The sequence below is a fragment of the Eschscholzia californica genome, unplaced genomic scaffold, assembly GCF_041429995.1.
Source record: "Eschscholzia californica isolate CP2 unplaced genomic scaffold, dmEscCali1.0.p SCAF_2, whole genome shotgun sequence".
Taxonomy (NCBI): Eukaryota; Viridiplantae; Streptophyta; class Magnoliopsida; order Ranunculales; family Papaveraceae; genus Eschscholzia; species Eschscholzia californica.
In genome coordinates, this window is record NW_028238309.1 from 30,163,151 (window position 1) to 30,182,230 (window position 19,080).

At 35.7% G+C, this 19,080-nt stretch overlaps 3 long non-coding RNA genes across 3 annotated transcripts; 2 read left to right on the top strand and 1 right to left on the bottom strand.

The window, feature by feature from the left end:
- Nucleotides 1-3: 3 nt before the first annotated feature.
- Nucleotides 4-16,613, bottom strand: LOC147557332 (uncharacterized). The gene is made up of 14 exons (XR_015233949.1): nucleotides 16,263-16,613; nucleotides 13,475-13,561; nucleotides 13,116-13,229; nucleotides 12,608-12,723; nucleotides 12,247-12,504; nucleotides 11,434-12,078; nucleotides 11,127-11,180; nucleotides 10,626-10,921; nucleotides 9,736-10,551; nucleotides 6,504-9,654; nucleotides 5,205-5,736; nucleotides 4,986-5,092; nucleotides 3,585-4,697; nucleotides 4-3,460 (listed from the first exon to the last, which is right to left on the bottom strand). It is a non-coding gene; the product is annotated as an uncharacterized LOC147557332 (long non-coding RNA).
- LOC147557333 (uncharacterized) lies at nucleotides 12,415-16,581 on the top strand. The gene is made up of 2 exons (XR_015233964.1): nucleotides 12,415-13,863; nucleotides 13,962-16,581. It is a non-coding gene; the product is annotated as an uncharacterized LOC147557333 (long non-coding RNA).
- A 405-nt stretch (nucleotides 16,614-17,018) lies between the features above and the next one.
- Nucleotides 17,019-18,433, top strand: LOC147557334 (uncharacterized). The gene is made up of 3 exons (XR_015235169.1): nucleotides 17,019-17,212; nucleotides 17,421-17,455; nucleotides 17,609-18,433. It is a non-coding gene; the product is annotated as an uncharacterized LOC147557334 (long non-coding RNA).
- Nucleotides 18,434-19,080: the final 647 nt, after the last annotated feature.

Genomic DNA, 19,080 nt, shown 5'->3' on the forward strand with positions numbered 1-19,080 from the left:
CTCAACACTCCTTTAGCTTTCTCAATTCTTTCCAACTTTCTTCCATAAGTAAGAAAGCATATATGGTTTTCACTATGATTTGTCACCTTCTTGGTATAATACGGATTCATAGTGTTCAACGTTCCAACAAAGAGATGTTTGAGAAAGTAAACAAAGAGTGCGGGTTGTGGCGCTAGAATTTTTATAACTAAATTACGGGTAACTCCCAAAAGCAGACTCGTCAAATAAATGACGTAGCAACAGTTTCTCCTACATCCTTGAAAATTAGAAGCAAACTAATCCATCATCCCAAATTACTTATTGCTGCAAGGAGGAAAGGTTTTGGGTCCAACCCAGAAGCTATGTATCTAATTACTTCTGAGTCAGTGCAAGGCCCCTGCAGTAAGGTCTTACTTAGTTTCTTTAATGGACTGAGAAAACACATCGCCATTCTGCCAAATATGATAAGAGGAACATTTACACCTTAAATAACTTATTAAGCGACTGAAAATTAGAAGGCTAACAATGCCTGAAGTGTTGAATTTTAATTAAGTTCCAAAAATAGAAGTATCTTTCATGGCACTCAATACCCTTTGCTTTGTAATAGCATCTGGAAGTCTGCAGCTCAAAGAACAGCTGTCTATTACAAGCGAAGAGAAAAACATCACAGGTAAAGATTATAAATCATAAAGAAGCCACCTGAAGAAAGAAGTTTCACAACTTAGTCGCGCGTGAATTCAATAATGTGGAAATTCAAAGTTAAACCTTAAAAAATGTAAAATACACAGATATGAATGCAAACTAATCCATCATAAAAGAGTCTGAATAAAATGAGTTCCAAAAGGCATGGTGCAACCTAATTATATACATTATAAATTATATAACATGAGTAAATCAACTTGCATTAGATTTATTAATATTCGTAGAAAATTTATAGCGATAAGGCTCTCGGCCGAAAACAGAACGAATTGTAGAAAAACTGAAAATCCAACCAAATGGCTTAAGCCTTGGACCGACACACATGAATTAATTAATATACCAAAATAATGTGGGTTAAACTTAAGACTGTAAAAGCTAAAACATGAGCATGTTTCTTCATTGTTGCATACTGCGGAACACTTTTGCGAAAACACAAAGACAGAAGGGAACATAAGTGAATAGAGTTGGGAACATGAGTGAATACTAAAAGGATGTTAGTATACTATAAGGATCCAACAGTTGATAGAAACTCACAAAGATAATGAGAAATTCATGCCAATAAGTTGCAAAGCCAAACCTAAAAATGTCCATTTATATCCCCAAAAGTGAAATTGCTTGTTGGAATATTCTCACCAACACCCGCATCCTCCTTTGTTCCACAAAGTATTTCCTTATTACTCGCTGCAGCATACAAGAGGAACCCTTTTTATGGTCAGCAATCCTTAAGAATGCTACAGAGAACACAAAGATAACTAGAAACTCAAGCCAAACATATATGTCGACAAGCCCAAAAAACAGATATAATACAAAAAGGTTTGTTTTCTAACAAGACCTGACCTACTAGGGAATTCTATATTGGGATATAAGCAGTGGAAACAAATGAAAATAATATATTAAAATTAATCATATATTTAGGACAAATTCATCCCACTTTATATAGAAAAAAACTAAAACAAATACCGCCGTATTACCAGTTCCACTCATGCTGATGGTTCATAAAAGGGAAGGCTTCTGGAACCATGATAACACACTCGCACGTGCTCTTAAGGAATGTGTTAGATTTATCCTCTATGTGCAAATATTCATTAGATAAGCATCACACTTTGTGAGACAATCACAGAAAATTTGGATGTGTTACATTTAACTTCTAAAAAGATGAGATAACAAGTTTGGACCACTAATCAGTATTATCAATCCCAGCATCTACATTGAAAACTCTGAATTAATGGGCATGCACAAAATTAAAGTCATTCCACCTTAAAAGTATCTGATCATGTGCTGCTTTTTATTAAGGAGATTATCCTTGAGGGAACAACAATATGGATGCATAAATGTTGGTAAAAACATAAAATAAATAGGTTCCACATACTTTCATTGTTATCCCTCTGTTACTTAAAAGCACCTTCTAAATAGAAAACCCACCAGTTAGTGTAGAGGCGAAGACGGAATTCCAAGCGGAAAATAAGACAGCAGTTATCCTCGGTACCATCAACTAACACAACGCAAGACCAAACATACTATAGGCTGGTTAAGGAATAAAAAGGTGTAGCAAGATTACTAAAAGTTGGCACGCAAGAAAAAAATTAATTGCTTTTCACGAGGGACATGAGAAGGACATAAAACTGGACTTTGCAGATGAAGCAAGTCAGAGAAGCATAAATGAGAGATACCTAAGAAGATGGAAAGAAAAAGGTTAGAGCTGTAACCAAATTTAACTTGGGACAAAAAAGCTTTTTTGCCCCAACTGAAATTTGAGACAAACCCCCCTCCGTCCAAGAGGAATAAACTTTCTATGGAGCTTAGTTGTGCTAGTCAAAAAATGATGTGGAAAAAAGATATTAAGAAAGTACTGCGCCGCAGCTCCGCAGAAGGTTCAATATTTTTATGGTACTGCTCGCTTCACTGTAGTGATACATGGTCATCTGATTTTCGGGTATTGCAGATTCCTATAAATATTAAAATAAGTTCCAATATGTTATTATTTGGACACCACAGTTTAGCACCCCAATTATAACTTCTCTAACAAAGATAAAGAAAACTTGATGATGCAAGTTCAGAGCCCCTTTCACGGGTTAACTCGATGGAAATTGTCCACAATTTTCATAGAAAGCCAATGAACTTGGCAGAACAGGCCGACCATCGAGATCCCTGAAAAGGAGAAACGAAAATAAATGGCGACATTCAATTGAACGCCATAAACAGCTTCAATCTCTGCAGCATGTTTCCTATCAAATGCGAAAAGGAAGAAGAGAACGCAGATCACCTTTTCTTCCATTGTCGAAAGGCCGGACATTTTAAATGCTAAACTAATAACTACTAGCAATATAATATTCTTACCACCAAAAATGAACGGTAATAGATGACCATCTTAAAACGCGTCCGGTTTTAAACAAACTCGGCTATTATGCGTTTATCGAAGTCTCATGTTTTTGCTTCGTCTCATGAAATTAATCTAACCCAAGTGCCTGGCCAAAGACATAATTCAGATGTAACATTGTAACTATGAATAAAAAGATGTGTTCCATACAAATCTTTTAGTGAAAACAAAGCTTTCAAAGAAAGGAGAAGTCGTTAATAAGAATTTTGAATACTTTCTTTAAAAATTCATTTTGTCCAAAGATTGGCATGACCTAACTTTTCTTTTGCTTTTTATATTTCTTCGGAAAAATTGGCTTGAAGTGTCATGAGGAAATTAGTAAAATATGCAAATGACTAGTCTGACCAGAACCACTAATGCTGACCCCTTTAGCTACATATCTTGACCTTCATCGTGAAAAATTACCTGCATTACAACTTAGCTCAAGATACTGAAACTTAACAAGGATAAAGGAAACCAAAAGCTAACTAAAAAAGTCACCACAATTCATGAACCCGAAAAGGTATTTTGTCATAAGAGTAGCACAAACCAGCAGTAGCTTCCCAGCTCCCACAGCCCCTTTTGAAGCTGGTTCTGATGCGTGATCAAACTACACTTCCATGCCTACAAATATCAGTAGAAACGCTGCGTACGAATCCACCTAAATCTTAATATCACATTTAAAAAAAGTGGCAACTTTCAACCTCACCATTTTCAAAGCAAACAGTATCTAAAGGTTAACTCTGTTATTAGAGAAACAGGGATATCGACTTTCAGGGCAAATGGATACACTCCATCTTCTGATATAACAATTTTTCCATGCCTTTGTAGACTACTAAAATTTGGAATGAGACGTTCTTCAAATCCACCAATTCATCTCTCTCTTCAAATACCATTTGTTTTGCTCTTCTCACTTCTAGAAAGGTGGCCCTTTCTACGATGGAGAACACTGCATCAAGATTGTTAGTACAAAAGCAAAAAAGCACACTATGAGTTGTCACCTACCACGTAAATACTGGCTTCCAAGTGTTCACCAATCCAATCAAAAAGATCATTCAAGCATAGTCATTAAATAAATAAGGATGCAGAAATCAATCTATTTGGTAGGTTGCTTGTAATCATCCATGATGAGATAGTAAAAGAAAAAAAGCACACTATGAGTTGTCACCTACCAGGTAAATACTGGCTTCCAAGTGTTCACCAATCAAATCAAAAAGATCATTCAAGCATAGTCATTAGATAAATAAGGATGCAGAAATCAATCTATTTGGTAGGTTGCCTGTAATCATCCATGATGAGATAGTTTTGGATGTGTTACATTTAACTTCTAAAAAGACGAGATAACATGTTTTCACCGCTAATCAGTATTATCAATCTTAGTATATATGTTGAGAACTCTAAGTTAAAGGTCATGCACAAGATTAAAGTCATTCCACATTAAAAGTATGTGATCATGTGTTGATTTTCATTGAGGAGATTAGAGCTTTATCCTTCAGGGAACAACAATATGAATGCATAAATGTTGGTAAAAAACTTTTCTAGATAATACATTAATCAAAAGTAACAACATACCTTGAATTTGTTAGTTGTTATAGAAGAAAGTTTCTTTTAGCTCTCCCCAAGATCCATCCTTACTCACCATTACTCACCATTTCTGTACATTCTACATCAATAAAAGTAACAACATACCTTGAATTAATTAATATACCAAAATAATGTGGGTTAAACTTAAGACTGCAAAAGCTAAAACATGAGCATGTTTCTTCATTGTTGCATACTGCGGGACACTTTTGCGATAACACAAAGACAGAAGGGAACATAAGTGAATAGAGTTGGGAACATGACTGAATTCGTATACTAAAAGGATGTTAGTATACTACAAGGGTCCAACAGTTGATAGAAACTCACAAAGATAATGAGAAATTCATGCCAATATGTTGCAAAACCAAACCTAAAAATGTCCATTTCTATCCCCAAAAGTGAAATTGCCTATTGGAATTTTCTCACCAACACCTGCATCCTCCTTTGCTCCACAAAGTATTTCCTTATTACTCGCTGCTGCATACAAGAGGAACCCTTTTTATGGTCAGCAGTCCTTAAGAATGCTACAGAGAACACAAAGATAACTAGAAACTCAAGCCAAATGAGTATCCTGAGAGGATGACCTTACCCTATTTCCTTTCAACATCATAGAATTCTATAGCAGGAGCTTGCTGCCTCCTCATTGTGCTTCTTCATCTAGTAAATGCATTTAATCAAGTTCCCAAAGTATAACCTTGTCTGTAACTAGATGTTAAACTTAATCACATTAACCATTTTGTTATAGCTTCACATTTCTTGTCCACTTAATCCACACCGCTTGATATATTTCTTCAAATCTATCGCTTCAAATCTATCTTTGTTTTGCTCTTCTCACTTACAAAAATGTGATCCTTTCTATAATGGAGAACAGTTCCATCAAGATTGTTAGTACAAAAGCAAAAGGCGCACTATGAGTTGTTACCTACCAGGTATTCTAGCTTTTAAGTGTTCACCAGTCCAATCAGAAAAATCATTCAAGCATAGTCATTTATCAAATAAGATAAAGAAATCAATCTATTCGGTAGGTTGCTTGTAATCATCCATGATTTGATAGTTTTGTACGCATCCAACATTATTAGATCCTGTGCAGCTTGGGACCCTAGACTCGGAGCAATTTGTAACTGAAGACAATAAGAAAGAAAGAAGACATCGGGTTAGCGTGTAAAAGAGAGCATGCAAAAAGAATTTGGATAAAACACCGAAAACCACAATGGCCCAAAGAGACGACAACTTAAGATAGAATAACAAACATATATGTCGACAAGCCCAAAAAACAGTTATAATACAAGAAAGGTTTGTTTTCTAACAAGAACTGACCTACTAGGGAATTCTGTTCAAGGATATAAGCAGTGGAAACAGATGAAAATAATATAATAAGAATTATCATAAATTTAGGACATATTCATCAAACTTTATATAGAAAAAAACTAAAACAAATACCGCCATATTACTAGTTCCACTCATGCTGAGGGTTCATAAAAGGGAAGGCTTCTGGAACCATGATAACACAGTCGCACGTGCTCTTAAGGAATGTGTTAGATTTATCCTCTATTTGCAAATATTCATTAATTAGCATCACACTTTGTGAGACAATCACAGGAAACTTGGATGTGTTACATTTAGTTTCTAAAAAGATGAGATAACAAGCTTTGACCACTAATCAGTGTTATCAATTCCAGCATCTAGATTGAAAACTCTGAGTTAATGGGCATGCACAAAATTAAAGTCATTCCACCTTAAAAGCATCTGATCATGTGCTGCTTTCCATTAAGGAGATTAGAGGTTTATCCTTGAGGGAACAACAATATTTATGCATAAATGTTGGTAAAAACATTTCAAACGATAAAGCTGAATACAGTTACAAACTAAATATGAGTTTGTTTATTACCTTTCTAAGGTATAAGCTTGCTACAAATATCTTGTAACCCTCATCCGAAAAGAAGAACCAAATAATTATCACCGAAGAGATAGAAAACCAGTCACAAATGTAATCATAATCACCCCTAAAACACCTCACGATCTCATCTACAGATGCAACTAATCTAATAGTTTGTACATCGAGAAGATTAGTTGAACTATGTAATGGAATTTGCCACAACTTGTGTGCATCTAACCGATGCAGTAAATATGTTAAATGTACATATAACAATGAACAACCAAATATTAACAATGAAGATAAGGCATTCATTACCCAAGAAGTTAGTTTCTCGATTGTTCCTCGTACCTACTAACAGGATGACAATAATTGGCGAATGGTCTTTAGTTGCTCCTATGAAACTCACTGAACTTTATGACATCTGTTTCTTAAAGGCTACCGTTCTTTCGGTCTTTAAATTTTTCGTGTTGGGTGTTATCTAACAAAAGCATGGCAACACGCAACATAGACATTATATCCAAGATTCCTCCTTCCACGCCTCTCCGCCATGGCAGACATCCTTTCCATCAGAGATGAAACTTAATCTCACTGTCCTCCCAACTCCCAACATCTAATAATTTTGTACATTCATCCTCCACAGGCAAGAACCAAGCTCCTCCATTTATAAAAGGTGCCAACAAGAAAGATTGTTTAAAGAAATTTGTAGTTGCTCTTTCCATTGACATCCACAACCCTGGTTAAAATTCCACCACCATAGTCTAGTTCCTTACATTAAAAAGGGTCTTCCTATCAAAACGGTTGTGGTGGGTTTGTTAACAAGATTATTAGAAGAAGGTAAAGAGTTCTTAGGCTACCATTTACTTCTAGTTTCTTTGGTTGATGTGTTGGGGTTTAAGGTTTGACGTTAAAGCTTTTGGTAATACGGAGTAGTTATAACTATTCAATGACAGTGGTGGTGGAACCCTCTTTCATCCAAATCCAATATCTCCACCATTGAAATCAGCCTCTTAATCCAAGATTCCTCTCTTTTTTTCATCGGACAACTTGGCTAGAATCATCAATTGCATCCCTGCTCCTATAATCCTGTTTGAATATGTAACTGAATAGACTGACCTGAGCCACAGGTGATGAACCTTTTAGCTACATATCTTGCCTTCACCATGAGCAGGTTACCTTCAATTGCATCCCTGCTCCTATAATCCTGTTTGAAGCTAAATTTTGTTGCTTGTTCAAACTGCACCCTGAAAGTATATTAGTGAAGAGAAAACAAACTAAATATTTTAGTAAAGAGAGAACAGTCATTACCTGAGAAGTCAATTTCTCGGTAAACTAAACATGTGTTGACTTTTGACCACTAATCTGTTAAACGATTCATCCTATTCACATTGTGAACTTTATGAGTTGATGCCCTAACATAAGATTTAGTAATTATACCCTATAAGAGTTTGATATCATGTGTTGTGTTTCTCTGAGGAGAGCAGGGTTTATCCTTCAAATACGTTACTCAAATGAAATTTTGTAGTTATATCCATTGCTAAAGAAGTAAGGTCTCACCTTCAAATAAATCTCCATAAAACCTTTTGCCTAAAGGCAGCTTGATAAGTAATAGTCGTTAATAAGAATTTTAAATACCATAACTTTGGAAAGTGATTGTAAGAGAAGATCGGAAAGGCCTTAACTTTTCCTTTTTTGATTTCTTTCTTTAAACATCGAAAAATTGGCTTGAAGCATCATTTCGACAAAGTTCTGAAGAAATTAGTAAAATGTCATATGAACTGTATTCCCTAAACCCTTTAGCTTCCTTGTCCTACATCATAAACAGGTAACCCGCAGTTGCATCCCCTCTCCTACCATCCTTAACTTTTCCTTTCTTGCTTTCTTTCTTTAAACATCGAAAAATTGGCTTGAAGCATCATTTCGACAAAGTTCTGAAGAAATTAGTAAAATGTCATATGAACTGTATTCCCTGAACCTTTTAGCTTCCTTGTCCTGCATCATGAACTGGCAACCCGCAGTTGCATCCCCTCTCCTACCATCCTGCTTGAAGATGATTTTCTTTCTTGGACACTCAAGAGTATTCAATATCATGTGTTGCTTTTGATTAACCAAAAACTAACTAAAACTCATCATATTCAAGAACCAGCAGTTGCATCGTGGCACAGTCATACCCTTTTGAAGCTGATTCTTGAGTCAACAAAACTGCACTTCCTCTACGGGCATCACACGTATTAATTAATCTGAATAACATAGACCATAACTTAAAAGTGCAGGAGGTAAACAAAGAGTTTTGTCTTCTTAACTCTGTTATGAGCTCCCAACATGCATATTTCGGGTCATAGATGACGAAACCAACCAATATTAACAGTAAGGTGAAAATTTCATTACCTAAGAAACAATTTTTTAGGAAAATTGAACATGTTTCCACATGGATGAAACTGCAGGGTTCTACAAAGTATAACTATTCCCAATCTTTTTGTCTACAAAGCATGTAATAGTTATTTCCCATCTTGTTGGGTTTTTCACTAACAAAACATGCAAATATGCAAGAAAAATACTGTATTACGGATTTGTCATGCTATGGGTTGGACTGGAATTTCGAGATCGACATGCTACACAAAACTAAACACATAACGATTTTCTCCAATAGAAAATTCTCTACTGAACTTGCATTAAACCTTAAAGACAAAGTTAAATAACAACCCAATATTCTCTCCGAAGTGAAATAATAGGGATCAACCGAAGGAAGACTAGAGAGATAGATTACTGACCTGCTTCTCTAGGTGTGGCGCCTAGGGCTATGGCTGTACTACTATAATGCACTGGTGCCCCCTATGGTATCATATGTATCACAGCCACTTTCTACCGAATTGGTCTCAGTAAATAGGCATGTTCAATAGAGGCTAATCACCTAATTATCTACATTACGAGCTGATGTAAGTTAAATAACAACCCATTATTTTCTCCAAAGTGAAATAATAGGGATCAACCGAAGGAAGACAAGAGAGATAGATTACTGACCTGCTTCTCTAGGTGTGGCGCCTAGGGCTATGGCTGTACTATAATGCACTTGGTGCCCCCTATGGTATCATATGTATCACAGCCACTTTCACCGAATTGGTCTCAGTAAATAGGCATGTTGAATAGAGGCTAATCACCTAATTATCTACATTACGAGCTGATGTAAGTTAGAGATGCACGACAGAACAATAATGCAAAAGCTAAAAACGGAGTTATGTTTTCTCACCTTTGTCTTGAGCTCATAAAAAGCATATCGAGCGCCTCAGCTGCCGACACATTAACAGTGACGAAAAAGTATTCATTACCGGAGAAGTTAATTTTTAAGATAACTAAACATGTTTGGCCACTAACTTGTAAAATTATTAATCCTAATATTGACATTATAAACTCTAAGTTTATGGCCCTGCACAAGAGTAAAGTGATTCCAGCCTAAAAGTAATCAATATCATGTGTCCTTTCGTTAAAGCAGCGTTTCATCACTGGAGGAACACAAATATGAATGCTTAAATGTCCCTGAAGCACAGTTTATATGGTATCATTGAATATAACTTCAAAGTCTAAAAGTTAAAGATGAACTTGTTTATTCCTTCCAAGAGTTATAAGCTTCCAACAATATCTCGTCACTGTTATCTGTCAAGAAGAACCAAATATTAGCATTGAAGAGAAAGAACGGAATAAATACAGGTCTTGTCATAATCTGTACAAGCGCCTTCAAAGATAAAGTCCTTGGTCGTCTAGGTTAGCCGATTAGGAAGAAGAAACAAAGGACAGGACACAAATATGTCCTGACGCCACCCAAACCTCAATAGTTATTACGTTGTTAACACTTCACAACATGGCTTCCAAGCGACTGAAATCATAAAAAGAAAGAAATCTGGCCCTTTCTTTGCCTCTCAACCAAAAGAAACAAAATTCATTTGGAATTAGTAAATCACACTATCGCGAACTGCCAATCTGCCCTTAAAAATTGCCTTATTTCTCAAGATCCAAAGGCACCAAAAGATGATGAAGCATCATCCACAGATACAATTGATCTACCAGTCTATACATCAAGAAAATAGGTAGAACTTTGTAAAATGAAATTTGCCAGAGGTTGGTAATAATAGGTAGTCATACCTTATCAATGACGGTGGTGGTGTAACCCTCTTTCATCGAGATCTAAGAATCATAGCTAAGTAGCTAAGAACTAATCCAAATTCCAGCACCTCCACCTTTGAAGTCCACCCCTCTGGATCCTAGATGGTCGATATACACACAGATTGCAAATTTCTGCAGTTGCATGTGCTCCCGATACATTTTTACATAATGTCCTCTTCTGAACCCCTTTCCCACATCCACACCACTCCATCTTTGTATTATTCGGAGACGAGAGGAGATTCCTCTTGAACTTCTAACGCAAGCTTGGTTTCTGACTGGAAATTGCACATAACATGCGTCATTATAACTTTTCAAACGTAGACTGTATTAATGTTAAATGAGTTGATGGCGAAACACAAGATTAAATTGATTTCACCCTAAGATTATTTGGTATCAATATTATAGGAATACAATCTGAATGCACCAAATGCACCTAAAGGAAAGTCCCAAGCTCAATATAACTTAAGGCTAAAGAACTACCTCCCAACGTTATGAGCTCCCCAAGAGCATCTTGTATGCCTCATCGGAAAAGAACTAAGCACCATAAGAGAAAGAATAAGATACTTTATTGAGACCTCATTGCAAGAGGAAGACGTGAAAGGGATGTTATACCACTGGAGTAGGAATCTAAAACGATCGACAACTATATCGTTCCATGATTTTGTTTTCAATTGGGAATATATTATGTAATAACATATATATATATACACCCTCCATAAAATGTAGCCTGTGTTTTAGGACAGAGTGTTTATTCTTAATATGATTCAAATTATTCAAAAAAATAAACGATAATCTGCTCCATACTATGTAAGAACATAAAGGTAGAGAGAAACTAAAGCCAGTACAATTGGATTATTAGAGAAAAAGTGCTTCCCTATTCCCTTTATTTGCCATAGAATTTTGAGTTGCCTCCTGATATTGTTCCTTAATCCTTTTGTACTTACACAAAAGCGATCAAGTTCCCGAAGTATGTCCTTGTTCATGACAGTATGACACAATATCAACACAATCTCCATCACCATCCTTAGCATCTCCTTTTCTTGATAGATACACGTTGATCTATCTTTCTTGAGGTAAATTCTTGAAGCTTTCAAATACATTAAAAACTTCAACAACTAATATTTATTTGACATTCATAAGATATTTTAACTGGTTTTCAGTTTATTAGTTCCTCGTATACTCAAAACTCATTCCTGCAAACCTGATACCAGCATTGCATTTTTCAGAAACCTCCAGTTCATGTTTAAATGTGTTGGATGATATAAAAATCACTTCCTTTAGTTGGATAAGGTTCAACTTCTGTAACAGAACAGTTCAAGTTTTTCAGTACTCAACCCAAGCATTCTGATATCATTTGTAAAAGCATAAGAAAGTGAGCATGTACTCTGCCTACATAAACATCAAAGTGATCTCCTCATTTCAGGTAGTTAATCTGCAGCAAACAATTGCGTCAGATACCAAACCACCTGCCTCGGTACATAAAATAAACCCATATAAAATAACAACATGGTCTTTCGTAACAAAAGAGTTAAGTTTTTCAGTAGTCAACCCAAGCATTCTGATATCATTTGTAAAAGCATACAAGAAAGTGAGCATGTACTTTGCCTATGTAAACATCAAAGTGATCTCCTCATCTTAGGTAGTTAATCTGCAGCAGATATTTACGTCACTTACCAAACCACCTGCCTCGATACAAAATAAACCCATATAAGATAACAACATGGTCTTTTGAACTTTGAAGTAGAGAAGATTTTATTTTACTAAAATGACCAACAGTTGCATTTGGGTAATATCCTATAATCCCCTTTGAACTTGGAGTTTGTTGCTCGATCAAATTACACTTCCATTGCTGTGTTCACTAATAGTGAAGCGAAAACATGAATGAGATTGCAGGGGTTCCTAAAACTCAAAATATTTCAACCGCATATGCGAGGAGGTTAAAAGAAGAAGACATTAATTACCTGAGAGTCAATTTTTACTATTCCTCGTACTTACTGTGAGTTTGACCGTAATACTTGTTCCTCCTAAGTCACTGTACTTTTCTCCACTACAAATCTCTAGTGGACTTATAATGAACCTACAAAACAAAGATGTAACTTAACAGTTTTTCGTTCTTTTCAAAGTGAATTATATGAATCAACCAAAGGGGGCAATATAGAGTCAGAGTGACACACTTCTCTAGGTGTGGCACCAAGGCCTATGGGTGTACTGCTAAAATGTACTAGGTACCCTAGTATCATATACGTATACCGCCCTCTATTCTTCCCAACTTGCTCCCATTAGTAAGAAAGTATAAGCTTCTCGCTATGATTTGTCATCTACTTGGTGTAATCCGGCTTCCAAGCTTTCAACATTCCAAAGAAATAGATGTTTCTGAAGGTTAACTAAGAATGCAGGTAATGGTGCTAAATGTCTATCAGCAAATTACAAGTTAGTCTCAAAAACATACACATCAAATAAATGGTGTACCAATAGTTTCCCCTATATCCTTGCTCGGATCATCCAAAATTACGGGAAGAGGCAGAGCTTCTCGGTCCTGCCCTGAAGCTATGTATTGATTACTTTTGAGTTTGTGCAGGACCCCTGCATTAAAGTCACAGTTAGTTTCTTTAATGGACTCAGAAGACATATCTTCAGTTTGCCACTATGAAAATAGAAGCATTTACACCTTCAAATAGTTTATTAACTGATTAAAATTAGAACGCCAATAGAAGATGGAATGTTGAATTTCAATTTATTTTCCAAGCAAAGTTCCTTTCCTACCACACTGGACACTTTTTTCTATACAAGCATTGAAGTATGCAGCTGGAAGAACAACTGTGTATTACCTGTGAAGATAAAAAGATTAAATGTAAAGATTATAAAGCCTAGACTGTACTGCGACGACTTGGGACCCAAGACTCAGCAGCTTGAGACTGAAAAACAATAAGAGAGAAAGAAGAAATTGGGTTAGAGTGTAAAAGTGGGAGCGTTTAAAAAGAAATTAGTTCACAACACCGGAAAGCCACAGTGACTCAAGGAGACGATAACTTGAGATATAATAACAAATTCAGATTTTAGAAATAAGCCTAGAAAGGCAAATGTTATACAAATGTTTGTTCTCCAACAAGGATGAGGTTTTAAAATTTTCAAGCATACAAGTTACAAAAATCACAGTATTTGATATCTCTTTTAAGATAGTAAAAATAACAGTATTTGCAGGACATATTCATAACCAGTTCCACTCATGCTCCACTCATGTTCCGGGTTCATAAAACAGAAGGCTCCGAGAACATGATAAGACTGCTGCACTTGCTCTTTCATCAAACTATATAGTTAATATGTAACTATTTGTTGATAGAAAAATGCATAATTACACAATTATTGTGTTACTTTTATTCTCTCCCTATATCAAGCTTAACTTTTAAAGTCTTAAGGCATCATGGTAGTTTTAATCTCTCTAAATGAAAAAGCGCATTATTAGGTAACAAGCACCCTCAGAGTAACACAGAAGCAGAAGTGCGTTGCTTAGGCTTATATAACCTAAAAGGCAGGTAGTACACGTAGTGACCTATCATCTAGCGATGGCATTAGCATGTCAAACTACAGGAACAAACAATGTTTAGTTGATTAGGCGTGAGAATATAATGTTCCTAAAAATCTAATGCAGGATAGACTGAATTTATGAAGCTACTTCCTGAAAGTCTACTATTTCTTAGCCATTGAAGAATGTTATTAGCGCCTGTGCAACCATGAATATTGGAAAGTGCTAAATGGAGGAATAAAAGTAGTTCACAAGAACTTTTGAATGACCAATGAACAATTCCATTATCAACATTCAATTGCAAGAAGTATGATAATATGAAGTAAAAGAAAATAATTCGACAGTCACGGTCTCATGGATATACAGTCACATAACTGAACAGATTCAACCTAGGAACGAGCACTCTTCACGAGCAATGCTGCAAGGAGATGAGGTCATGGAAGTCCGAAAATCAAAGGTCTTCGAGTACACGCAACCCTGGGGGACAAAATCCATTAAGAAGATGATAAAAGAGACCTACACAACTTGAGAGGAGGAATGAAATACAAACCTTAACATGGAAAAAATATGAGAATATAAGTAAGTTCTGAATCAAATGAGTTTCATTATGAAAATCCTAGACTGCGTTGTGATGGCATGGGGAAACCTGATTCTCTACATTATAAACTATATAAGATGAGTTAATGGACTTGATATTCGTGAGTTAATGGCATGGTGCAAACTGACTAATCAATATTAGAAGAAATTTACTGTAATAAGGTCCTAGGTCCACAACAATGTAAACCTGTAAAGAAGATGAGATCCAACTTGGTTAGATTTATCATTTATCATGGGTTGATCCTTGGTAGAACACACATGAATTTACTAATGTTCCTAACCTCTGCTGACAAAAACAACCAAGCATTAGCTGTGTAGAGAAAACAACAACACAAAAATTGGAGTTCAGAAAAGAGCAACCAACAAAAGAAGCCATAGAACTGCAGCATACTTGAATTCACTAAGATTGAAAACATTCATTAGACGAGAAGTTAATGTCTCCATTTTTCTATTTCACCCTTTCCTCCTTGTCATTTCAGAAGTGAGCATCAAACTATTCACCACTTTCTCCTTGTGCTGTTCTTCATCCTTTTACTTAGAATTCTTAACTGATTAAGTTAGAATTCCATTATGAAGATTATGTACGGGAAGTTCACAGATATTTAGTTTTAGTTCCAATCAAAGAAGTTCACTTCTTGCCATATTGTATCTCTTAGCTCTATACAAGTATGGAAGGGTTCTTAAAGAAGTAGTGAGTTTAAGAGTACAACTTAGTCACGTTTGAACTCACTAATGTGGAGAGCGAAATTTGAACCCTAAAACATGTTTCAGTAAGCAAATCATAGACTGCATCACCACGATATGGTGCAACCTAATTATCTTCTCTTAAATAGATAGGCACGTCTGATAGATGTTTATCGCCTAGCTATTGGCATTATAAAACTTCATATATAAGATGAGTTGGACTCACTCAAGATTAATCTTTTCTCGTTAAAAAATGTTCATGAATGAAACTGAAGGGTTCTGAAAACTAGAATTTGTGTGACCATATGCAAGGATAAAAGAACGAAAACATTCATGTGCTCTGAGAAGTTGATGTCTTGACTGTTCCTCTTAGTCCAGGGGCAGATCTTCTCTGATCCTCCAAATCTCATTGTACTTTCTGACATCCATCTTTTAGAAAACTAAAATCACTATTAAGAAAACATTTACCATAAAGTAACTTTAGTAAGAAAAACAAGATTGATGGAGATTAACCTAAACCCAAGCTTCATGAACTTGATCTTTAAGCCTATTGTGTCTCATAATAGAATTCCTTACCACAAATGAAACAAGAACCCTATGGTTCTGCACAGAAATTTGAGTAGCATAATTCGTAAAACAAGCAACGACAAGAACAAGAAGCGGTTTAAGAATTTTCTTCTGAAAAGGAATCAAATCAAATACATACTTGGAGCAACTAACACGAAAGTGTGGGTTTTGAAGCAGGACATAATTTAGGAGGGAAAAGTTAAAATTAATAAGAAAATGTCGAAGATTAGGGTTTGAGGGATCACCTTGACCGTAACTCCGTAAGTATCTTATTATTAACACAGAATCCAATCGAAGCAATAAATTCCTCCTTTCCACTTCCAAGAAATCCTTCAAAATTGTAAGACAACGTAGAAGATTAGGGTTTTTACAAGAAGTGAAGAAATGGATGGTAGAAACAAAAATATTTTGAACATTTTCTCTGGTTTAACAAGCAAGATAAAATGTCGTTTTGATTTAAAAAGAAAAAGATCTTGAATCTGGTTCCACGAGTTGAAACTAAAAACGACCCAACGGCTAGTTCTCAGCATCGTTATTTCAACTAGCGAAACTGGTTCTTTCAACAACAAAAAAATTGCTAAACTGGTTTCGAGATTCTTAACAAAAAATGAAAACTGGTTTTTGGTATTCAATGACATGTTTGACCATGATCGGTCAAAAAGAATAAAAGCATATCAAAGAAGTTTAGGTAGCTACTAGGTTGTGTTTGATATAAGGAAAAAAATAAAAGAGTTCCATGAAAACTCTTACACGGAATTTATTCCATGGAAATAAGAGTTCTTTCGTTTGGTAGTAGGGGTGAACATTCTGTATCCGAACCGACCAATCCAAACGGTTTTGGCCGGTTCGGGCACCGATCCAAAAGCATTATGGATTGACTCGGCTACTTAAAGCCCAAAACCGAAGGCTTCGGATCGGTGTATGGATGAGGCCCCTGGATAACCGAGAGACCGAACCGACCCGTTTACCAAACAAATAAACAACCCAAAACCTAACCTACTTCCCAAATTTCTCCCCAAACAGGCAAACACTCGAAGTTCCACCATCATCTCTCGAAACAGACTACCATCTCTCGAAATCCACCGCCGGACGTCCGATCAAGCACTCGAAATCCACCACCGAACTCAAGCTACCATATCTCTTCCATTTGAAACAACCATCTCTAGTACTCTCTCTCTCTCTCTCTCTAGCTAAGGTAATGACTAATGAACCAAAATTTTTTCTTAGGGTTTGTTTTTTCTTAGGGTTTGTTTAATCTCAGAGTTTGTTTTTTCTTAGGGTTTGTTTAATCTTAGGGTTTGTTTTTTCTTTTTTGAAGTTCTTAGATGATGATTGGTTGTAGTTGATTACTAAATCTAGGGTTCATTTAAGTGTTTATTAGGGTTTTTTTTCTTCTATTTCAGGTGATTAAACCTCTCTCTCTCTACAAAATCAGAAGGTAACACAACTCTCTCTCTCTCTAGATGATGATTAGTTGATTACTAAATCTAGGGTTCATTTAAATTCAGTTCAAGTTCAAGCTTATTCTCAAAATTGAGTAATGAATATATTGAAAAGTTTATTCACTTAAATTGATTACCAAAATTTTCAGGATCACCAAACTTAAATTCAGTTCAAGGTTATTCTCACATGGGTTTCATCTAAAAACATCAACTAAAGCTATAACAAGGTTTGCTTTCTTCTCCTCTTGTTTTTTTTTTTGTTTGAATTGATGATTTGGTATGAAGTATGATTCTCTGGGGTATGATTCTTTTGTACATAGTGGGGTTTATAAGTAAATGATATAACAGTGAACAAGTTTCGGTACAACTTTAGTAAATGATATAGTGGGGTTTGTTTTATTTTACACTAAAATTTCAATATCTTCATAACCCTTGGTAAAGAACACAGTCCAAGAGAGAAGAGAAAGTGAGTTTATAGAGAAAGATGAGAGGAAGTAATACTTTGATTGGTATGATAAACTTTGTGACTTTCTTATTATCAATCCCAATATTATTATTAGGAGGTGGAATAGGTCAAGTAGCCAAGCAAATAACATAGATTGTATGAAATTTTTACAGTGGCCATTAATCATATTTGCTTTTGCTGTCACTGCTAAAGGTTCATTTAGAACTGTCATGAACAAAGCTTATCTTGTTAAATTAAATTGATTTGGAGTGTTTATGTCGGAAAATGAAAATTTGGTGTATTAAAATTGCAGCAGGTGTATGCCAGAAAATGGAAATTAGGGGTTTTTAAATTACAACAGGTGGTTCGGTTATCCAACCGAACCAAACCGCTCATATAGTGTTCGGTTGGATAACCGAACCGAACCACAACCGGATTGGCTCGGCCATCATTTTTCAGAAACCGCTACTTCTGGTTCGGTCTTTGGATGGCCTGAAAATTTCGGTTATCCAACCGATGAACAGCCCTATTTGGTAGTCATTTATTATTCTGCAGAATTACGAACTCTGTTATTTGGTTGACAACTAACTTCTACGAATATATAAATTATTTCCCAAATAGCCCTCAACTTTATGACCAGCTTCCTGCCTAGCCCCCTACTTTATCAAAAATATCCATATGGCCCCCTTTTTCAGTTACCGTTATAACTCCGTTAACTAGTCATCACCTCTCTCTCCTCCATCTCATCACCTCTCTCTGCCACCTCATCGTCTTCACCGGCGAAAGTTGTTGGTCGGCCATTTTCATCTTATGTTATCGAAAATGTTTTCAAAATGACAACGTATGGATAAAAAAATACTCCCTCCGTCCCATTTTGTTTGGTTGTTATTCCTTTTATGGATGTCCCAAAATGTTTGGTCACTTTCCTTTTATAACATTCATCTTGATGAAACTTCCAAGATTAGTTTGAATATCATTCAAATGTTTTAATTGGTTCTACGCTTCTACCAATGTTGTATTTAATGAAATACTCTATATTAAATGAGGGTAATTTAGGAAAAGTCTTTATATTTGTCAACAATAACTAACATTCCTTAAGAAGTTGGATACCCAAAACTACAAACAAAATGAGACGGAGGGAGTAGATTTTACTAATATAAAAGGGTTAAATTGTCT